This window comes from Cygnus olor, chromosome 9, assembly GCF_009769625.2.
Source record: "Cygnus olor isolate bCygOlo1 chromosome 9, bCygOlo1.pri.v2, whole genome shotgun sequence".
Classification (NCBI taxonomy): domain Eukaryota; kingdom Metazoa; phylum Chordata; class Aves; order Anseriformes; family Anatidae; genus Cygnus; species Cygnus olor.
The window spans coordinates 21332009-21353701 of NC_049177.1; the positions used below are offsets into that span (position 1 = coordinate 21332009).

Here is a 21693-nt window from a genome sequence, read left to right on the forward strand (position 1 = left end):
CCCAGCCGTCAGATCAGATCTGCGGCTGATACCGCAGCGGAGACCTGCCTCCGTCATCGCTTATTTACCCACTCGGAAACAGATAACGCAGCAATACAGCGAGAGAGCTGCCATCAGACAAACGGGCAAAGGCTTTGTTTCAGATTATGTTTAATTTGGTTCGAGGTGCGGTCAAACACCAGGTAGAGGCCATGTACAAGTATACACATACATAGGTATCAGCAGTCAGAAGCCAAAGATGCAGAGCAGGTCCGTGGAAACCACTGCTAGACCCCCAGCTGGGCACTCAGAGGAACACCAGTGGCCCCTCACCTCCCCAAAAAGGTGGATCTGTTCGGTACAGTAGTGTCAGGCCACCGTTCACCAACCCAACAAACCTTTTATAGACTTCTACAGCTTCTTCTGGCATCTTCAGCACCCGCTGTCTAGAGACGGGGAGAGTAAGGCCCTGAGCGTGGTCACAGAGGTGTGAGATCTGCACCTAAGCCATGATGCACACGTGCATACACAGACACACGCACATACATGTGCTATGTCCAGAAGCATAATCTCATTATTTTATCTCAAGAGCCTCCGAAGGCTTAAACCACGCTCAGAAATAAGGGAGTTCAAAAGAATTACTCAAGAAATCCCGGTGGAGATATTTTTGCTAGAAAGCCCGGTGATAAGAGAGAAAGAAGGCTCGAATCCTCCCTCTCATTTTCCTGGATTTAACCAGCTACAAAAACCTGTAGCCCCAGAGAGCGTCTTTCAGCGCCGAGGCAAAGCCAGCCCGCACCCCAGAGCCTCACCAGCACTCACTTCAAAAGAGCGAGCGGCCGGGGAATTCGGCTCTTGCCGCTGGCACATACCGAGGATTCCAAATCATTTCTGTGCTACTACTGAAATGTTCTCATCAGTGCGGATTTCTGTTTTAACACGTTACAGCCGAAAAAATGCAGTCTCAGCACGGTGAGCTCGGGGTTGGCTTCGGAAGCCTCTTCTTGGGTGCCGAGGGTGGACAGAAATGGGGTGAGACGTTCTAACGCGCACCGCAATCCTTCTGTTTCCAAAGACAAAGTCCAACTGCAAGCTCAAGGACTCCACATACTTGCTTTTTTTTTTTTCTCTCTTTTTAGTAGTATATGGATGGTAACAACGGGGGTACTTTGTTAATGCCCCTCCATTACTCGAGCTTCTGTAAATTCTGCCAAGTTGCTAACTGCATGTTTAATGCATTAATTGCTAAACTGACATATGTCTACAGGCAAGAGAATCCTTTACGGAAGGGCTTGTTGCTCAAGACGCAAAAGCAACAAAGGGAAAAATGATGGTAAACACTAAGTTCTCATTGTATTTAGTAGCTGTAGGCCTTTGTTAGCAAAGGCTATCCCAGCACACGCAGCCACATTTAAATGGATCCTGTCCTCAGTTTCCAGCAGGAAGGGTACACAAGCAGCCTGACGGAGGTAGAGTTGTGGCAGGTCGCTACGAGCGCCTCCCTGCTGCTCACCCCCTGGTGCTACAAGCGAGCAGACACGGAAGGCAGCAGCAGCAATGCTAACTACAATTTAGTTTCACCAAAGGATTAACCAGATCACAAATTGCTAATTAAACCCTGCTTTATGATTGAGGCTTTAATTCTTTAGGGACAAAAAGGCAAAGCGTGCCGAAGACCAAGGTGGAAGTTAGCCTGGAAAGCCCTGCACCAGCTACGCCTATCCTGAGGCTCTGGCTCCTTTCAAAGTCAGACCCTTTTCAGTAACAACGTTCTAAAGTCTTTTTTTTCCCCACGTTTTTTCCATTTTTAAGCTAATGGTTCGTTGCTGTACCTTGTTGACAGCGATAAATACAAAACCCTGCCTATTCCATATGCAACAAGGCGTGCTAGCACACAGCTACATAAAAGGCCCAAGTTTTCAGTTCTCCAAAGCCTTCCTAGTTCTTCAACTAATGTGATAGAACTAGAAACTTCCCGTCTTCTGCTGAAATGTGCAAGTTTCCCTCCCCCCTTCCATTTTGTGGATTTTCTGCCAATAATACAGTTGAAAAATAAATTCCTGTGGACAGGAAATATCCTGAGCGAAGGATATCCAGCCTTACGATACTTAAAATATTATGCATTCTTCCTTATCTGTCTTCGTGAAGGCCAGCTTTCAGCGCGCGCTGCGTTCAGGCGGATGGAGAGGGCTCCTCGGCACCTTGTCCTGCCTCTACCCACCATGCCAGGGGGAACAGCTCCTTCAGGGTTCCCTCTCCGCCGCTCTCGATGCCACTCGTTGTGTTACAGCCCGAAGGGAAGAGAAGCAACGCTGCTCCCTGAGCAACGCCCGCCAGCACGAGTACATCCTCCCCAGCCTCTCCTGATAAGGTGCTTTAAGATGAGGATCGCAGAGCGTAACTTAACGGCCTAATCTTATGGAGGTGGCTTGGCCTTTCGAGAGATCCCTTCACTCAATTTCCTCAACAAGGGCACTCGACAAAAGCAAACATCCTGGCCCTCTGAGGAGCCGCATTCCAGCTGCAGCAGGCTCCCGGCAGGCAGGGCTGGGGCCGGCACCTCCACTGCCCACTCCTCGGCATCCCGGCCAGCCCCGGGGATGGACCAAGAGGCACGGGAACAGACCTCAGGCTGTAAAATCAAGTTGTCTGATGAGACTTTAACTCCCTGCCCGGTGTTCTTGCTGTGGTCCCTGGTGCCTTACCCGCACTGCTAAGCCTGGCTCCTGGGTGGCCAGCCAGTACTGAAAAAAAGCGTGTTCTTCATCGGGCTGTTGTGGTAACGGCGACTGCACAGAAACGTTCAGCTTTTAATAAAGTCACCGATTGCATCGCAGAGATATCGGGCGATAGCCATGTTTTAACTTACTGTGCAACTTTGCCTTGCTTGACCAGTTTCGGGCCCCAGCGAAACAATGCCCCGATCGATGATTCACATCGCACATTTTCTCAGCCGTCAGTAGTTTCTGTTTCTTAACCAAAAGCAGAGCAATCTGAAAAATCACTCATATTAAAATCAAGATTAATGCCCTTTAAGGGCCCTACGGAGCTCGTTGCCTCCTAATGTGAGGAGGAAAGCCGAAGTCCACAGCTGGACGCGGAGACAGAGCTGGCACCTCTGGAACAGGGTCACCGCTCAGCACCCCTGCCCCTGCACTTCGAGGTAAGGAAGGAAGGATTCTGGCAGCACAGAACTGCAGTCGTGATACTTGGATCTTTATAAAAAATGTTTCTCAAAAGGGTTTAAAGTGCCTTTTATTATTGTAACAAAGAGGCATCCAGATCCAGCCTCTAATACGCAGCACTTCCACTCCACGCCCTTGCTGTTCCCTCTTTAGGGGCCTGCCGTCAGCTGTCACCCTCTCCCCAGGTACGCATGTTAGAGGGGATTTCATCAAGACAGCCCAACTGTGAACGTACAGATACACAGGCTTAAACAGCTACACCGGACCAAAGGGAGAAGCTTTGTCAGAGAAGCCTCCTGCACCCCTCTTGTGACAGCGCACACCCACAGACGTTCGCTCGACCGTGGCCCACGTGAGATTAATGCAGCTGATCTTTACCAGTTTTTAATTACCCCTTGGTCAGGGCTCAGACACCCGTAAGCCATAGCAAATTCTGGATATGTGAGTGTCAAAATCCGGCTTTAAGATACGCTACAAGGAGACTGGTGAGATGTAGGATTCCTGCTCTTCCCTCTGCACAGGCGAATCCTCCTGTCGAGGCTTAGGAAGTTCACACTTCTGCTCACAAAAATGAATGGAAAAAAGCAATGCTGACATTAACACAAATTTCAGGGCTGCAGCTACTGCCCTTCGGTGACCAAGGGTGGCTGCTCCTCAGAACCGTTCACAGCAAGAGGGACTGTGATGGGACAACATTGAGAAGGAAAAAAAAATAAGAAATCACTAAGTTTTATATTTACACAAAAAAAGCTTCATTCCATTACAAAGTTTTAAAGGGAATTCTTACCTGCTGCCTCTAAAGTGACCCCAAAAAGCCTAATAGGCTACACTTACTGGCCAAGAAAATATTTGTTATTGGCACTTTTATTCAAGATCAGTCTGAAATATACTTCAAAAAAATAAAAAAGAAAGATCTTACCAAGACCTGAGGTTTCTAGCAATAAGATCAGCTATCTCAGGAGGTTTGAAGAGATCCTCTTACCACCTGAGATAGTCAGTTTTTGTCCTGACACATAAAAACCTCATCTATCTTTGACTATTTTGTACAAAATTAGAATATCACATCGAGCCATCTTGTCATCTATGTACTTCTTCACGCAACAGACTGCAGGATGCTGACATTCAAAGCTTCCGTCCTGGTGGCTGCCTGTGCTCTGCTCTCAAACCAACACCCGTGGCAGAACTGCCCCAGCTCCACGGGGCTAAGAGCGGGTTTCCTCTGGAAGGCAGCTCCTGCCAAGCACCAGGACCTCTAGCTGTTAAGCTCTTTGTTGCTCTTTTACACCTAAATTCACTTCCTCAGACCTGATTCACTATCACAACTCAAGTGTTAAGTTTTTTGGTTTTGTCTTAAAACAGTGGAATTTCACTTGAAAGGCAGCTCTCCAGAAAGAGGCACGCATCTTGTCCCGACACCAGAGGCTTGGATGCACTCAGACTTCAGTCTGCAGAGCAATAAAAGTAAAATTTCAGTGGTTTTTAATTCTCGTTTCTGTTGGCTTTGCTTTGTTACCAGGCAGAAGTTAGATCCTGCTCAGTGCCTCACATCAATAACTGATGTTCAAACCAGAATCCAAACAAATTACGCCTCGATCTGTGCACAAAGCAGAGCATTTTGTAACAGTCTCATTTATTCCAGCATACTCAACGCCTGGGGGAAGCTCACTTTTAGCAACGTCGTACTCACAATTTCCCAGCTGTAGCATTATTTCTCTGACGCCCAATGCCCCGCGAGCACAACGTGCTGGAATTCGTGGCAGAACCCACCGAAACCCCCCCTCTCGATGAAGTGTAATGGTTTCGGGCATAACCCACACCCCCGGGTCCCGACCCCTCTGAGAGCGCTCCAGCACCTCACCACCGACACCCCGAGGTCCTCGAAGCAGTGAGCCTGAATATTTAAGAGCTGAAAGCCATTCACCCCATGGGTGGGAGCTTATTTTAGCCATCGCCAGCAAGCTGTGACTAGACTGCAGGGCGAGGAAGAGGAGGAGGGCTGGCAGGGCGCAGCGCCTGCTGACACACCTGCCCACGGGCGCCGGCACGGAGGAGCGCCCGCGATGCCGGCGGAGAACTCTTTGTCCTTAGGTGACACTGAGGCAGCCCGTACGTGCCAGAACCGTTGTGCAATTAGCACGCTCTTAATTTTGTACCCTCGGAGAAGCTAAGTAAGTGCACTTAATCAACCGACAATAAAGAAACGCAAAAGAAAGCGATCCAAGTAACTAATTAGTTAAAAGATGTCAAATGGAACGAAATGAAGTGTCTAATTATATCCTATCAGTTCAAGTGTACAACACAATACAGGCCCAGAAAAATATGCTATTTGCTAATTTAATCAAAACAATCCAATTAAACACCACTGCTGAGTAATACTGGAAAGAAAAAGTTATTTTCCAGTTATTTACGAAACTAACGCGACTGTTAAGATCTTTCTGCTGAGGTGCAGTGAGATCTTTTCCATCCACCGAAGAATCCACGCCTGATAAACAAACATCACAGTTTTCATTGAAGAGATGTTAAATCCACTGATCGACAAACTTGAAACAAATTCCTAAGATTTAAGGTTTCCTCCGTGCTACCTCAATGACTATTTTATGCCATAAAACTCCTTTCAAGACAGAGAGAGGGAGAAGATTGAGTTCTCCTCCAATATTCATATAAATTGGATACTCTCCTGTATCTTCAGCTTTTATTCTCCAAGCAGCATCTCAATCTTCAGACATAATCATTAAGCCCACTGAAAAGCTAGTGTTGACAGGTATTAATTCTTCAGGGGAACATTTCTTCAAAAACCTCAGCCCCCATTATTGCATTCTTTGTCTATCGAATGGTTCTCCAGTGCTACGGACCAGGGGAATTTCAACCTTGTTGTACCCGTTTCCTTTATTTCCACAGAGATTAGAAACTGATTTTTCTTCCTTGCTTGGCAGATAAATCGTCAGTGAGTGGCTGGCACCCAACAAAGTTCATTTTTAGGCACAAAAACAAAAATACCCACAGGGAATTAAACTGATGGAAGGGAGGACCTCCTCCGATACACGGCTGGCCCCACACAGGCACCATCATCACCCGAACCCTGGTGCCCGCGCCGTCTGCGAAAGGATGCTCTGCTCTTTAGATTTGGGTAGAGTGGGGGAACAACGAACGATGGAAGAGTGTGTGTTATTAGAAAATACCTTATGCTGCTCTCTTTATTAAAATTCCTCAGCTTGAGCTAAGTATTTAGCTAAAATAGCCAAGTAACGCCCTAGAATAACTCGAGATAAGAAACGATCCGTCTGACTTTATCAATCACGAGCGCACAATCTGAACGGAAGCCATTGAAGATTATCAGAGCACCGACAATGGCATTTTAACAGCTTCAAAATGTCACAGTTCAGGAACAAATACCTGAAAACAATGAAGCTCTGCTGATTTGTATCAGAGAAAAGGCTACCTCTAGGCTTGTCAAATTCCTATTATTATTACAACCTGAAAAATCGCTACCAAAGTTAAACAGCAGCAGGAAAGTGAAGGATGGAGAAAAGGTAACGGAGCGTTTCAGAGCTCAGAATATAAGGGCACCTCAGACTTCCTTCCAAATTCAGTTTCACAGAGTCTAAATGGCAAGTATGTTTCTGACACCCACTTCTGAGTAGTTGTTTTGTAACTTTTAAGAAGAACAAACAAAAAACCTGTAAGCCAGCATCTCTACTTCAGTCACAAAAACGTAGCATTCAAAATCCTTCTGTGCCCCCCACAAACAGGAAGGGTACATTTTGCATAGGCACGTCCTTGTACCATTTGCAAATATTGTCCAAATGTGTTTTCCTTACATATTTACTTTCCCCTTTCCTTGTTAGGGGAAAAAAAAGAAAGCTTCAGTACAGAACGCCAAGCACCATATAATTCAGTTCCTACCGTAGGAAAGTCTCAATCTAAGTGAATCAGACAAGATCAGAATTCTTTCATTAGGAGTAAAACAGATTCAATATTGGAGTATTTGTCGAGGCATGCACAGTGGTTCAATGAAACTAACACAGGTTAAAAAAAATGGGCTTTATGGAGTTGTTTTGACTTAAGTCCAATTATTTGCAACTCAAGAAGATTCTGGGGAAGAATTCAGAGAATCACTTCTAGAAATAATCGAGAAACCTTAAGCTGCAGTCAATACACACATTCCCATCAAGCCATATTAGCAGTACTCTACAAAACAAAATTAACCAAAAAGATGCTTGGAATTCCTTCTGCATTACACAGATCTTCTCATTCCTACATCCAGCATCCCAGACCTCTCTTGTGCCTATATGTAAGTCGTTCCACCCACCCTGGTGCACAGCAGAGCCTGCTGCACAAAGCACATCTGGGATGGCGCGAGGGACTGAGCAGCACTGAGCGAGCGCAAAGGCAGCAGCAGTGGGGAAAACCTACCTCAACTCTGCCAAAATCCACTAAGCCCATGACTTTAAGGGCAGACCTCTCTGTGTACACATGTATAGGGAAACAAGGCCTGAGGACTATATTCCTAGATTAAAAAAGGCAACAAAAAAAACTTCATTAAGTGTTGCCATGTTTCTCAGAGTGCTTCTTGGTTGTACTCTATCAGCTCCGGCTTCTAACAAAGAAGGATATTACTTAAAGGCAATGTTGTTAGGAATTCCCATAGTTCTGGGCAGAACCTGGAATCCAACACACGAATATAGATCTATTATAGATACCTCTCTATTATTTATTCACAGCTTGGTATTTTTGCATCAGAGTTGTGCCTGCGCTTCAAAGCATGCCATTCCTCTGCCTGGAGCAAAGGGGAACCGTGAGGACAGCAGTCAGACATCCAAGGACAATCACTTCAAGTCAAACATCCCCTTCACTATTTCGAGCTTCAACATAAGCAGATTACAGCTCAGCTGCATTCTGTCTGAACTTTTATCTCCTACCAATGCTGCAGTAATTATCCCCGACAAAAGACAGACATTAATTAACAAGCAGTGACCAAGCTTTATCTACAAAACGCTTTCTTCCCATTTGCCTGAAGTTCTGCCTTCAAGTCATTATTAAATACCACATTTTAGCAGCAAATAATCAGGAGATGCTCTTACCACACAGAGTTAAATGTATAAATTGACAGGCACGTCTGGACAACCCCGGGTAACACAAGAGCACAAGACAGCTTCTCTCCTGAAACAGCACAGGAGCCCTCCTGCAGCTCCTGGCTCTTGCTGCTTTTGCCGTACGCGCCGCTCCGGTGACGACGAGGCGGCCGTCAGTGCGGTGCACCTCGCGCTGAGTAAATATAAAGACAGACAAGATCTCCGCCTAAAGCTGTGCAGGAGAAAGAGGGAAGAGCTTTTCTGAAGCCCTTTCTTACAGAGGACAAAACAGCCCCTCCCATCAAATCTGAAAAACAAAAAGCAGTTTCGGAGTATGAAGAAATTTCAGTATCCTGACAGGTAGCTAAATGACTCAGTCTCCTCTTTAAGAAAGAAGAAGCACAAACTAGTCAAAGTGTTCTTTAAATCAGCTGTCACTTATGAAGGCTGACTACAGGAACCCCACACTCAGTAGAAAGGTGCCATATCTGTGCGTGGCACAACACCGAGGAGACCATGAGAAAGTCTCACCTCTAATGTCTGTGTGTCCACCTTCCCTTAGCCCTTCTACTTCGGATGGGAGCTGGCGGCTAGGGGAGGAGAGGACAGGAAGAACGATCACCGACATCCCGACTTCTGGCAGCACCGGTGCTTTGGTGGCAGGGAAGGTGCCACACAGCGGGGATCAGAAGCACTGGGCCAGCAGCGGCAGCGCTCCCTTAGCACCCCACACGTGCTCCTGAACCGCAGCAGAAGCGGCGACAGCAGCACCCCGAGCTGGAGGCAGCGCCGGCCTTCCAGCAGCAACGCCACCTTACGGGCCATGGACACGCACTTCCATGTACATCTACCAAAAAGGCGTGCAGAGGTGGGTCACAGCACCTCCTTTCCTTGTACCGCGATGTTTAACTACCTGAGGGAGGCGAGCCTTCAAGTTCTGCACGGCAAATACTTGTGAAACAGTTTCCTCCCCTACTGCCTACAGTGCACTGAGAGAGCTATTGGATTTACGCCACACAAGAGAATTCAAACGTAGCTTAAAGAGCAAACAAAAGCTTCCCTCCACTGTACATACAAGACTTATATGCGAGACGTGAGGAAAAAAACCTCTTGGTTTTCTTATCCTTCTGGATCCTGCACACCCAACCCTCTCCACGGCTGGAAGCTTCATCTTCACGGCCCGTCAGGGTCACCCCGCGAGGGCCTTCCAGTCAGCACCGCCATCACGTATTGTTAGAGGGAAAGTCACAGCACTTAGCACAGGCTCCTTATGCTTAAAAACAACGGATGCTTATTTCCCAAAACTGATCAGAACTGAGAAGGGAAAACAGGTTTAACTACATTATGAATGTAAGGCTTTTGTTTGCTTCTTTAAAAAGAGAATTACAAAAGAAAAAAGTAGAATCCTCTCATTTAAGAAAGAGGGAAACTTTGGCTAAAAACCCATCCTGATTTAGTGGTAAAATGAAGACAGTTTAAATGTAATGCAGAATAAAAATGGATAAAGGAGGAAAAGAAGAACAGACAGTGATCAAAGTGAACTAAAACTACAGAAAATTGGCGAGTGAGGGCAAGACAAATAATAAGAAAAAATAATCACAACTTTTAGGACACTAGAAGACGAACTACTTTTTTTGAAATAAATTAGGAAGGCCTGAAATCTAATAGTGGTACAACCCCACAGCAAAACAGACATGAAAATACAGCTAATGATGCTGGCTTCAAAAAAAAGCATTTAATAAGTTTTTCCACTCGGTATTTGGAAGGAGGCACAAAACGCACTTGTAGCAGACAGATGGGTTACCTCCGTGACGAAGTCAGCCCCGAAGGCTCGCAGTTCAGGCCTGATCCAGCCCTTGGCCTGGCCCCATCACTGACAGCAGGCCCGGAGCCGATCCCACAGCACCGGCTGGGAGGGGAGCAGGACGCCTGGTGCCATTACGTGCCATTAGTGGCCACAGCTTCCAGATAAAACAATCAGAAGGCAATGGAGGGTCCTGCCGATAAGGAACTCAAAGATATGAACATAATCAACAACGTTGTTCTAATAAAACAGGCCCTGTCAAACAAACCCGAGCGCGCTCCGTGACGAGATTACACGTTCGGTGGGTAACGATAGCTGTGTTAGCATGTGTCTACTCTGCAGCCAGCGTTTCACTTAGTGCCGTGCCACGCTGATAAAAGAGTTAGCACTCTACAATCAAAATGAAATATCTCCTGTGCAGTAAGAACCGGCTAGCTGACAGACCACGGCTTAACCCAAGGGCTGACAGCATGTTTGGGAAGGAGCCGTACCACAGGTGCCAGCACGCCACCAGCACCAGCTCAGCACTGCAGTATTGATAAGGGTCCCAGACATCACAGAACAGCAAGAGCCGGACAGAAGCCAGGCAAATCAGAGTCCGGCACAACAATCAAAACAAAAAGAAACAAGATAAGCCATGGGAGTAGACAGGATCATCCAGGGAACAGCATTTCCTCCTCTTACGGAAAGAGAAGAGGCCACAGACCACTGCCCCTGCTCGAGGGGGGCATCTTGCAGCCCTGGGGAGCTCGCAAGCCAACTCCTGCTCTGCCACAAGGGTCTCACCCACAGCTCCCACAGCCAGGTACTGCTCCTGCCTCTTCCCCATTCCGGGGGACACCAAGAACAGCCGTGTCCAGCAGGTGTTTTGGCAGCAGCTAGGTGACGGAGGGAGGCTCGCTGAGCTGTGCTGGGCAGCAGCTCACATCCAGGATCTGCCACCATCTGGAAGTTTGCTGGGCTTTTGTTTCAAGTCTCCAGCCCTGATGGATGAAAACAAGCTCCCGATTCTTCCACATTAACATAAAAACAAATAAAGTAACTCCCCCCCCAAGTAGCTCATAAATGAAAGCACATCGCGTGATATTAAATGTCATCAACATGTCTCATTTAAAGAGAAACCTGACTATTTGGAACAAAACCCCCCAAAACTCAGCTCAGTCACTGAAGGCAGCTCTGCCAGCACGCTCCTGGGAGTCCTTGTAAGAGGACAATGCTCAGATGAAAGCTGCACAAGGACTTGCTGCCTGCTCCTCTTCCCAACAAACGTTAACTACCCCCTGACAAAAGCACGTCTGCTGAGAAAGGGAACAGCACAGGCCAGTATTAAAGCAATTTCAGTCTAGCTACCAAGCAATTAGCTAGATAATGCCTTCACTACATGCTGATTTTTCTTCTTCCAGAGTACTGGTGCAAGCATAAGAAGTAATTTGTTGTGTCTGTAGAGCCACTCTTGATATTGCAGGTGACCCACTTTGGGTTCTCCTTTCCATATTGCAGAAAATATTTCTACTTCAGCACTGCACATCTGTTCACTGATTTATTTCATTTTTTTTCCTTTTAAACATGCATGTTGTGTTTCAGGGTACATTCCACCTCCCAGCAAATATAGATTCAGATATTTTGAATTTTAAATATTGAAAGTCACATTTGTGAAATACTGATCTTGTTATTTTTTCTAAGCCAAAGCATAAACAAAGTTTATCTCGTTTTCTGATTTTGCTTTGAAGTTTGTGATTATCCCAAAATTAATATGCTCCTTCCTAGAGGTTATCATTAGTAAAATTTTGGATACAAACCTTCAGGCTTTACTCTGGTAAGTGATCCACTGCTTCCACAAAGCAGTTCTGGAAAACACCTTTATTGTTTGACCTGGTATTCAAAGCTCTTTGAAAACTACTTATCTCCTCTTCTGAAGTTGTGCTACATCAGGATCTTCTACCAGTAAATAAATATCTGTAGCAGCACATAGGAACGAAATTCCACTGTGACCATAGCTGTATACTGAAAAAACGTTTTTATTACAACATCAATTCATTCAAAAAAAAAAAAAAAAGTATTTTGTTTCGCTTTTTAATTTTGCTGTTGCAACAAACGTGTGAAGTATTTCCATCACATAATATGCCAGGACAGGTCTTTTTCTGTCCTCACACTTCACTGAAACCAGTCTTCCGCTTGTACACTCTTTATTCGTATATGAAATTCCTGATGCCACACATTCTTTCACAGCTGTGCATAAATCTCTATGTTAGAACTAGTCAGGTCTTCCTGCTTGCCGTAAGACGTCTGCTATTTGACAGCTGGACTGGTTTTGGATGAAGTTTTTTGATCAAATTCTGCAGAAGTGTTTTATTTATTGATAGCTTTATGATAGATATTCATCTGCTGACACCACCTTTTGGCTTAAACAGTCCTTTACGTCTCTGTGTTGTTTACGTCTCTGACGGATTTACAGCCAGTGATTACTCCTGCGAGGCCTTGCTGAGGAGCCAGGACACTGAAGCACAATTAAGACTTTTCTTTTCCATTAATTACATATTTTTTAAAAAAGCATTCTCCAGAGGACAGAAGTGAATGAATGTTGACAGATCCAATCTGCCATCCCTATATGCTTTCTGATTGAGTACAAAATCCCAGAATCCCAGACTGGTTTGGGTTGGAGGGGACCTCAAAGCCCCCCAGCTCCCTCCTGCCATGGGCAGGGCCCCCCTCCCACCAGCCCAGGCTGCCCGAAGCCCATCCAGCCTGGCCTTGGGCACCGCCGGGGATGGGCCAGCCCGGACCAGGGCCTCACAGTAAAGAATTTATTCCTAATGTCTAATCTAAACCTCCCCTCTTTCAGTTTAAAGCAGCTACCCCGTCCTGTCACTTCACTCCCTGAGCACGAGTCCCTCCCCAGCTCCCCTGCCTTTAGGCACTGGCAGGCACCTGTAAGGTCTCCCCAGAGCCTTCTCTTTGTCCCCTTACACTAACCCAGCAACTCAGGACGCACTGAAACAAAGTTATATACTAGAAAAATCTAAGGGAGGAAAAAGGGAGTAGACAAATGGGGAGTTACTAAGAGAGAGGGCAAAGGACCGAGGTATCTGCCAGCAGAGACAAGGCCGTAACAGTCTGGAAGGTCAGAGAAACTGAAAAATGTTTTACAGCAACTTTTAAGAGCATAATATCATCCTGTCTGACTGCATAATCAAGAAATGCCAAAAGGAAGTGAAACTGTTGATGTCTAACTTCAGTGTTTTGTATGTACAAATATTGCCTTTCCAGTAACATAGCAGCTCTCACACATCCACTGAAGCAACCTATTCAGAGGCACAAAAATTAAAATGTAGCCGTCTTGTATGTTAAAGAGATTGTGGTTGCACAAGCATCTGGATGACTTGACTCCTGTGTTTTATCCAAGAGAGATGGCTGCTGTGGAAAAGATCAGAGGTCCTGGCGGTTACACGCGGCACGGCGCTCCTTGCCCCGCTCCGTCCAGCTGCATAATTTCCACTCCTAGGACCATTTCCTGCCCACTGAGCAAGCAGCTGAAGACCTGGACAAGAATGTCCAGCTCTGTTAACCGAGAGAGGAAAGGGTACAGATCAAACACTGTGCACACGAAACCCTGCAGAAGGAAGAAAATTGAATTAGGCCCCAAGACCGCTCCTCTCCACGGCAGAAGTCCTAGCGGCTGGGGGTGCGCTGACAACCACCGCCCCAGCAGGACACACCGACCTCGCGGATGGGCTTCAGAGGAGGAACAGATCTGCTCTCTATGCCTAAAAGTCAGAGGATGTTTATCTTTTGTGCAGTCATCAGAAGCACCAGTGAACTTAATAAGCAATAATAAAGATCCGTTACAGCAGCACAGGGAGTTACAAAAACAAACATGTGCAGAGCAGAATCAAACAAGTCGATTTTGCTACAAGCTGACATGCAAGAAAGAAGCAGCAAGGCTCATTTTATGCAATAACGCGCACGCTGTTGACAACTCTGATCACTTCTGTCCAACTTTCATAGAAGTTTTGTTTTGCTGAGAACCTCAGCATTTGACTTCTTCCTCCTTAGCCGTGAAGTTCCCTGTTCGTCACTTACGGTCGATAATTAACACTATAGCTCAGTTGTTCATTAACAACGCTGTCCTAGATGGCCATGAAGGAGACCTGGAACATATCACACAGCAGCCGAAAACCTCAGCGATCCATTTACCTCCCTAGCAGGGTAAGAGCAGCCTGGTGTGGTCCAGCACCGTGCCAGAATAACGCAGCACGACGTGACCTGTGTCCCTGTGGATAAATCCATAGCATGTTTACGACTTCTGGACGTAAGACACTATTACCTCAACCGCAGCTGAACTTAACCAGACCGTGAAGTATCAAGGCATTTTGGTTTGGTCCTTCAGGTGGTTTTGTGGTGCGTTTTTTGTTTTGTTTTGTTTTTTAGTTGGTTGGTTTGTTTTCATCTTTATTGAGGTCCTCTTGAACTGAAATGCATTTTAGTTTTGTAACAAATAAACCGAGAGGAAAACATACAAACAAAGTTACGTAACAGGGCAATTAATCCTTCGTCCTCAGAAGATCTAACATATATTTCCACCTGGTAAAAGATAAGCTTGAACTTTTCAGAAGGGAGCTGAAAGCCTGTAGTTTCATGGCACATACTGCAAGTGGCAGGTCACTTTTTTAGGTTTCAAGACGTTTTGCACTGATCCGGAATCTTAAGTGTTGTTAAACTCATTTGTACAGCAGATTATCTGCAACACTGGTGCCATTTTGCCTCCTCCAAACCACAGAAGATCTGAAGATGTACATACATTGTCTCCTGCTGAATGAGTGACCTTAACGCAAACAGACCGACAACTTAAACTGAAAGTTATCATTTATTTTGAATTTCATGATTTTTTTTGGCATCCCTTTCTCTTAATCACAGATACCACCAAACTTTCTGCAACTTAGGCCTCATCTGGGTTGTGCTCCAGGCCTAAGCTCTCTGTAGACCATCCACGGTGCTGTAAGCCATTGGCAGCTCAACTCTTCCCATCGTTGTCACCCCTGGGTCTCAGTGTGCTACCTCCTACACATCACTGCCAAAACATGAGGTCACTTCAGTGCATTTCCAATTTCTCATTTTCTTTTCTGTAACTCTTTGTCCATAAACACCCTTAACAAACAAGCAGAAAACCTCTGGCCCATTTCTCAAAACCAGCTCCTGAAAGACACCCACGGATTTCTCTCCCTGCGTGGATGGCTGGTGGATGCTATTAACCGTGACACAACCTAACAGCTGAGAGCAGTGCCCCGTGCTCCTGCTGGATCAGACTTGGGCTCTTCTGGAAGTACTCACGGACCACATACCACAGCCTTCCTGTGTCATTTGGACCCACTTCAGAGCCAAGACTTAGCCACCTTCACCGTACGGCTGAGCACACGCCCACTACACGTGTGGAAGGACACGTTTCCCCCCACAAAATAACCCGGTACCCACATGCCTGCATTTTTAGTCATGCAAGGGCCACACGTCACACCCCCGGCGTGATCAGGCGCACGGAGCAGAAGGAGCAGGACAGCGGGAAGGCAGCGCGCCGCAGCGACACTTCTGCGCCCATCCCTCGCCCACATCTGACGTGCTCTGGAGGAGAGAGCAAGCAGCATGCCCAAAAAGCACTGTGCATCTAGCTCCTCGGTTCCCTTGTCTGCCAGGTGCACTTACTGTGCCAGCTGCTCGGGGGGGACGCTTCCTCTTGGCACCACGTGCTACTCCGCAGCCCTGCTCTGCGGCACGAGGACACCAGTAAGCTCGCTGCGTGACTGAGGGTGGCTTTTCGACTAGTGTACAACCATAGAAGAATATAAATCACGCTAAGATATAATTAAAAAGGGAACCCTATCTTGGTATCAGAAACCAAAGTTAGCTAATGAATAAGCTTGCTAAAGAAAGGAGAGGCAAGTGGCGCGCGGAAAAAAGCAGAAGTCCTCTGATGGCAGATCTCAAAGCAGAAGCAGATTCTGTGAAAACCCAGAGTAAGAAGCAGTTGGTCCTTTTGTTTGTTTTTGACTGAGATACTGTATCTTTCTGAGATACTGTAACTTTCCAGCACAAGAAAATAAAGACTTGTAACTCCCCAAGGCAGGCTTTGAAAACAGGTTTCTTAGTCACCCTGTCAATGCAGAAGATTTGGCACAGCTCAGAGTGTCGCCCCGCTGAACGCAGGGGATGGCCCCAAGGAAACCAGCCCTCAAGAAGCATGCTGTCACCCTTCAGTTAGTGCAAACGAGTAAGAACAAATTTCCCACCTTAAAAGCCACAGCTTCCAAGGTATCTCCAGTTATAGGCAGTGCAGTACATTGGAGGAACAGCTCCAACACATTTTGGTGAAAAACACCTTGCTTTCTATCCCTTTTTCCAATTTTAATACAATTAATAAAAATGTATCTACTGGAATTAGACTATCAAAGCGTTTCCTTGAAGCTCTGAGTATCTCACAAGGCAACAGGATATTAATACGTTAATACGTGAAGTGGATTAAGAATGGGGGGAAACCAGACCAACAGTTTTAGTGCTCAAGCCAAACCATTCAAAGCACAGGAGAAAACAAAAACCAGCAAGGGAACTACTCACCTACCACAAGAACAGGGCCACGAACACATGCGATTATTTAACTGTGTCTCAAGCCTGGTTCTGAGCTGAAATAGATCTAGCAGCATCAGGTACAAAATATATTTGATTTGCCTGATCTTGTCACGAAAGCATTGCTATTAGCTGCACTGGGGCAGTGACAAAGCGCTCGTGCATCTTTATTTACAGGGGGTTATTTTGACCTGTAAAGCGATACTACAGTTACCAGCTCACATCATTCGCTCCATTTAGCAAAGTTCATCCACATGTAAGCGCTTCAGTATTTAAAACACATTTTCAGAAAAGAACTAGCAGAAAGTCAGCTGCCCTTTCAATAAGGCAAGCGTTTTAGGAAAGACAAAATAGATAGCTCAGGCAAAAGGCAGCGCTGTGCTGGGAAAAACACAATTACTCTGCCTCCTGAAGTCCGACGGGAGGGCATCCTGTGCTACCAATACATATATGTGCCTGCAGTGCTTCAACTGCTTTACTGGAAGCACAGGATGCCCTCCCTTTGGACTGCAGGCAGCAGAGCAGTGGGAAGGTGCAAGAGCACTTCAAGGCCACCCGTGGTCCCCCACGTAGTCGCCTTTCAGCACCTGACCAACATCCAGCCAAGGTCTGAAGACAAAGCAAAGGGAGACCGGTCTCGCTTTCCATTTCAGGATGTGAACAGAAGCACCCTGCTTACGAATCCAGTCCTTTCTAGCACGCCTGAAAGAGCCAAACAGCAAGCACTCACTGAATGTTCCCAGGTTGTTGGCGTGCTGAACCAAGTCATTTACAGGTTGGTATATGCCATTCTCATCTGCTTTAATTAACGTGGAGGTACTGGCCAGTGAGACATCTCTGTTCTTAATTTCAGACCATTCACTCTTTTTCAAGGCAGTATCAAGAAGCATTTACTACTGACATCCATGAAAACCAGAACACTAAGTCACACACTTCTTGAGGAAGCCAAGCCCGAGCTGCACGCTTTTGATTTTCATTTGATTTTCTTCGATTTTCAGTCTCACCACCTCTCAGTATTACAGACAGAAGCTGGGGAAATTCAGGCTGCTGAGTTCAGGCATTGCACACCCTGAACCTACAACCTCTGCAGTTCTGATCACGTCACTGCTGCTAATTTATTCTAACAAGGTGATGCTTTTGCTCACCATTCACTTGCTTGTATCAAGACACCAAAAATAATTCTTTTCTGTAAGTTGACACTACATGATGCTGCAAAAAAAAATAAATAATTCAGGCTCACCAGAAGGAAACCTATTCAGTGCTCTCCTTCTCTACAAACGCTATCATCTTTTTTTCTCTGCTGTATTATTCCACATCAATAAATAAATAACAAGCAAAAAGCAACGTGTAATGCTTCATAACCACCAGCACAAGTGTCAGCAAGTATAAGGTGACTTATGTTATATGAATTGCCATCAAATAGGCATATGCTTCCACAATAAAGGTTACTTGTAAAGCGGAATAAGCTCTGACAGTTAGAAGAGAAATGGTTAGGTGATCCTGAAGCACATTAGGACGATAACTCTCTATTCCTCTGCTGCTTCTGCTACTGAGATTCAAAAAAAATAAATAAATCCAACCAAACATATCACAGCATCATACTCCTCTGTGTTAGGCTTGACTGAAGAATCACACAGAAGTACTCGGGGCAAAAGATAACACGGAGATTTAGATTACGATACAGACTGTTAGCATTTTCTTAGTTGTCGAGCAGGGAATAGGGAGCTACCACGTGAAGTCAACACGGCTATGCCAAGGCCCGGAGAACTAGCTACAAACAGAGCAGAATGAGCTTGACGTTTTGCTAGCTTAGATGAAAAGCATGGGGAAAGCTGTCCCCGACTTTCCGAGGACCTCTGAGGGTGGCGAGGGTCACCTAAAATTGTTGCTTACTGAAGTTTTTATTAACAGCCTCTTGAGAGTGATTTCTTTTTTCTCTTTTCAAAACATTCCATATGAAACATTTCTGAAAGCATGAAGTACATGTTTAAATATATACATACACACACGTTCTATTATTAGAGCCCTTTGCGAGGACCTAATAATAGCCACGTCCATAGTTACGCTTCAGGCGGTTACAAGAGTTACATACGAAGCACTCGAGGTACGCGCTTTTCTGCCACAGAACAGCTATACGCTAAGGCAGGCATGTTTCATTGCTCTAAGCTATCACCTGTGATCCCAGCAAATCTGTGAGTTTGATTTTGAATAACCTAAATCTCAAAAAAAATAATTAAAAAAAAAGAGTGGCTGAAATCCCACTCTCAAATCCATTGTGATGAAGGAGATGCCAGAACAAGCAAATGCCACATACCAATATCAACTGCCACCTCTGTTCTCTTTTAAAAAATATTTATTTATACACATATATAGATAGATAAAAACACACACAATTAGGAATTGTTTTTCACTTCATATCACATAAATAAGAGAGCATTATACATAACTGTACTCTAATAAAGACGAGCATCCATGGGGTAACCTCCAGCACATACCACGTTATAAACTGCCACCCCTAGAAACACAAGTGACAAGTGTCTCCTACGCACGGGGTGTAGTAGTTGGCTTGTTCTCCGTTATCCACTGATACACAACACAATTTCCTTGTAAATAAAGGATTCCTCGGATCAAACACGGAAAGCACGTCCCTCAACAAGCGGCATGTTTTAACCTCCAACCTTTTCGATGCAAAAGGTGATCCATCCTTCCACAGCACAAAACACCATGCAGGCACACTCAAAGCCACATTACCCGGACCCTCTGGGGAACGCTCCTGCTCACGAACAGACTTTAACACAGACTACACTTTTCTCCTGAACTCGCTCAATAGCATCGTAGTTTTCCATCCAGAGCAGAGCACAGATTTAACATCTGCAACAGCACTTCTGCAAGGCAGCTAATTTCTCCAATGCTCTTACAAATTGCACAATAAATCAGGTTTAATTAGTTTGTGCCTTTTTCTTTTTCCTGGCAGACTCTTCTGCAATAAAGAAGGGGCATGCACCCTTCATTTCGCAGAGAGGCACTTAGAACAAATTGGCGAAAATGCAAACCGCCACATCTCAACTGGCAAATGTTTGAGGAGTTATCTGTTTTCCACCGCACAAACATTCCTGCCTGTAGATGGCCTGTTACCGTTGTGTATCTATCGTCTCCTATTTCGACTGTTGTTTGAAGAACTTCCCTCTTCCCACATACCTTCCATCTCCAGGGACAGATCACACAGCGACACTAACCCTTGGCCGTAAACAACATTACTTTTGATATTCCTGTCCCTAAAGGATTCCCCATTGCTGCTGTTTAGCACTGCAGACAAGATCACCTATGCAAAGTTAGCTCTGCAAAGGGTTTGCAGAACTCTGCCCCGCTGGCATTCTGCACAGCTGAGATTTACACAGAGGTCTGTTGGCTTCCTCCACTATTTATTTTATTTGCTGTACACTGAAGTCACAGTTGTTTATAATAGCCTTTAATAACTCGCAGTATGTTCCACAAAACCGTCCCGATACGCTGCAACGCTTGATTTCCAGACTCGCTGCCTGCTACCACGGCATTCTTGGTTGAGAGGCCGGGATTCTCTTCCAGGGCAGCCTGAACTGCCAGTCCTCGCGCTTCCCAGGGTCACTCCAGTTTTCCTCACGTCTGCTCTTCTGAGAGGAGCAGCTAACTACACTGAGAGGAAAAGCACTGTGGAAAGTAATTTGCTTTATTCGGCTGCATATGGGTTCTGAGACTTTTATGTAATTACAAGTGTTTTGTATGAGTTAAGATCCTCACACTACATGCATTGACTCATACCGTAAACTCTGCTTCTGCACTAGCGCTCACCAGACTGACAACCTACATTTTTGAGGGAAAAGCCCATTACGCTAATTGGGAAGTTCATGAATACAACCACACTCAACTCCGCTGTATGATCTGTATATATTTTCTTGCACAGATTTATCAATCACAAAAGTTTACCTAACCCTAACCACTTCTCTCTCATTAGAGGGCTTAATGGAATTGACCAAGTAAAAAGGAAAAAAACGTGTCTCTCCTAGGAAGAGGCACTAGGTGAGAATCTTCAAGTTCACCAAATGTTGTATGTAGAAGGAAAGTGCGAGAACAAATGCAATTCAGACTTGAAGTTACAACCTCTGCTTATAGATATAATGTTTGCAGTACAAAGTCACAGCTCCAATCTTCTCAGCTATAGCAGAATATCAGCTTATTTTGGACGCTTTCTTCATTTCTTTGACTTCAGCCAACTATAGGCTAACGGTATGAAAAAAAAAAAACCCTCACTGCTGTCCCAGCAGTGACCTCAAACCCAAACCAGATGAGTCCTAACGGCTCAAAAAAATTGTAAAATGTATTAACTTCCACATAGACTCATCCCTGCGCTACATTAAGAGTGTAAACTAGCTGGGAGATACCAGGCGGGGAAGAACAATATATGGTACTTCTGGGGATGTTGGCATTGCTGTCACAGCAGGGTCCCGATATAACCACAATCGCAAACGCTTTAAAACTAATGAGAGGGAACCACAGAGCGCTGAAGATTAGGAGAAAAACACCAACAGACTGCTTCTGTGTGAGACCCTAAATGACCCCGGGAGCACAGCCAAGAATCATTTTCTTATTGGTAGCACCGGTTGCACGCCCGTACTGCCGGGAGAGGCACGCAGGTGGCAGAGGGCTGAGAGCACGGACAGACGGGCTGAGGCGAGCAGGGTGCTTCCCCTCACAGGGGGCAGCCCGTCTCCGCCTGCCGAGGCTCCCAGGGGTGATGCATTTACCGGGGGACGACGCATTTATCCAGGGACGAGGGCTCCCCACCAGCACACCCCGTGTGCGGGGCGGCAGCAGCTCGCCCCCATCAGCGGGGCTGAGCCCCAGCCTGCTCTGCCAGGCCAGCAGGGAACAAAAAAAGGTTGAGAAATCGTGTTCTAGCCGTGAAAATGTGTGCAAGTTTGAAATGCCATTACGTAGCACATTGTTACGCTCAAGTTAGACTGGTTTAACGCCTCTCAGAAGTGGACGCGTTACCCCCGGTGAG

The 21693-nt window shown here is 45.8% G+C and overlaps 1 protein-coding gene across 3 annotated transcripts in view; it reads right to left on the minus strand.

The window, feature by feature from the left end:
- The window catches only part of FNDC3B (fibronectin type III domain containing 3B), a 185402-nt gene that overhangs the window by 162491 nt on the left and 1218 nt on the right, over nt 1–21693 (minus strand). Inside the window, exon 1 of one of the 3 annotated variants that reach the window (XM_040566520.1) lies at nt 8246–8264. The exons of the other annotated variants lie outside the window; for them this stretch is intronic. The gene's annotated coding sequence lies outside the window, so the exon portion shown is untranslated. Of the gene's footprint in view, nt 1–8245; nt 8265–21693 lie in introns of those variants that run through there. 3 annotated transcript variants of the gene reach the window in all.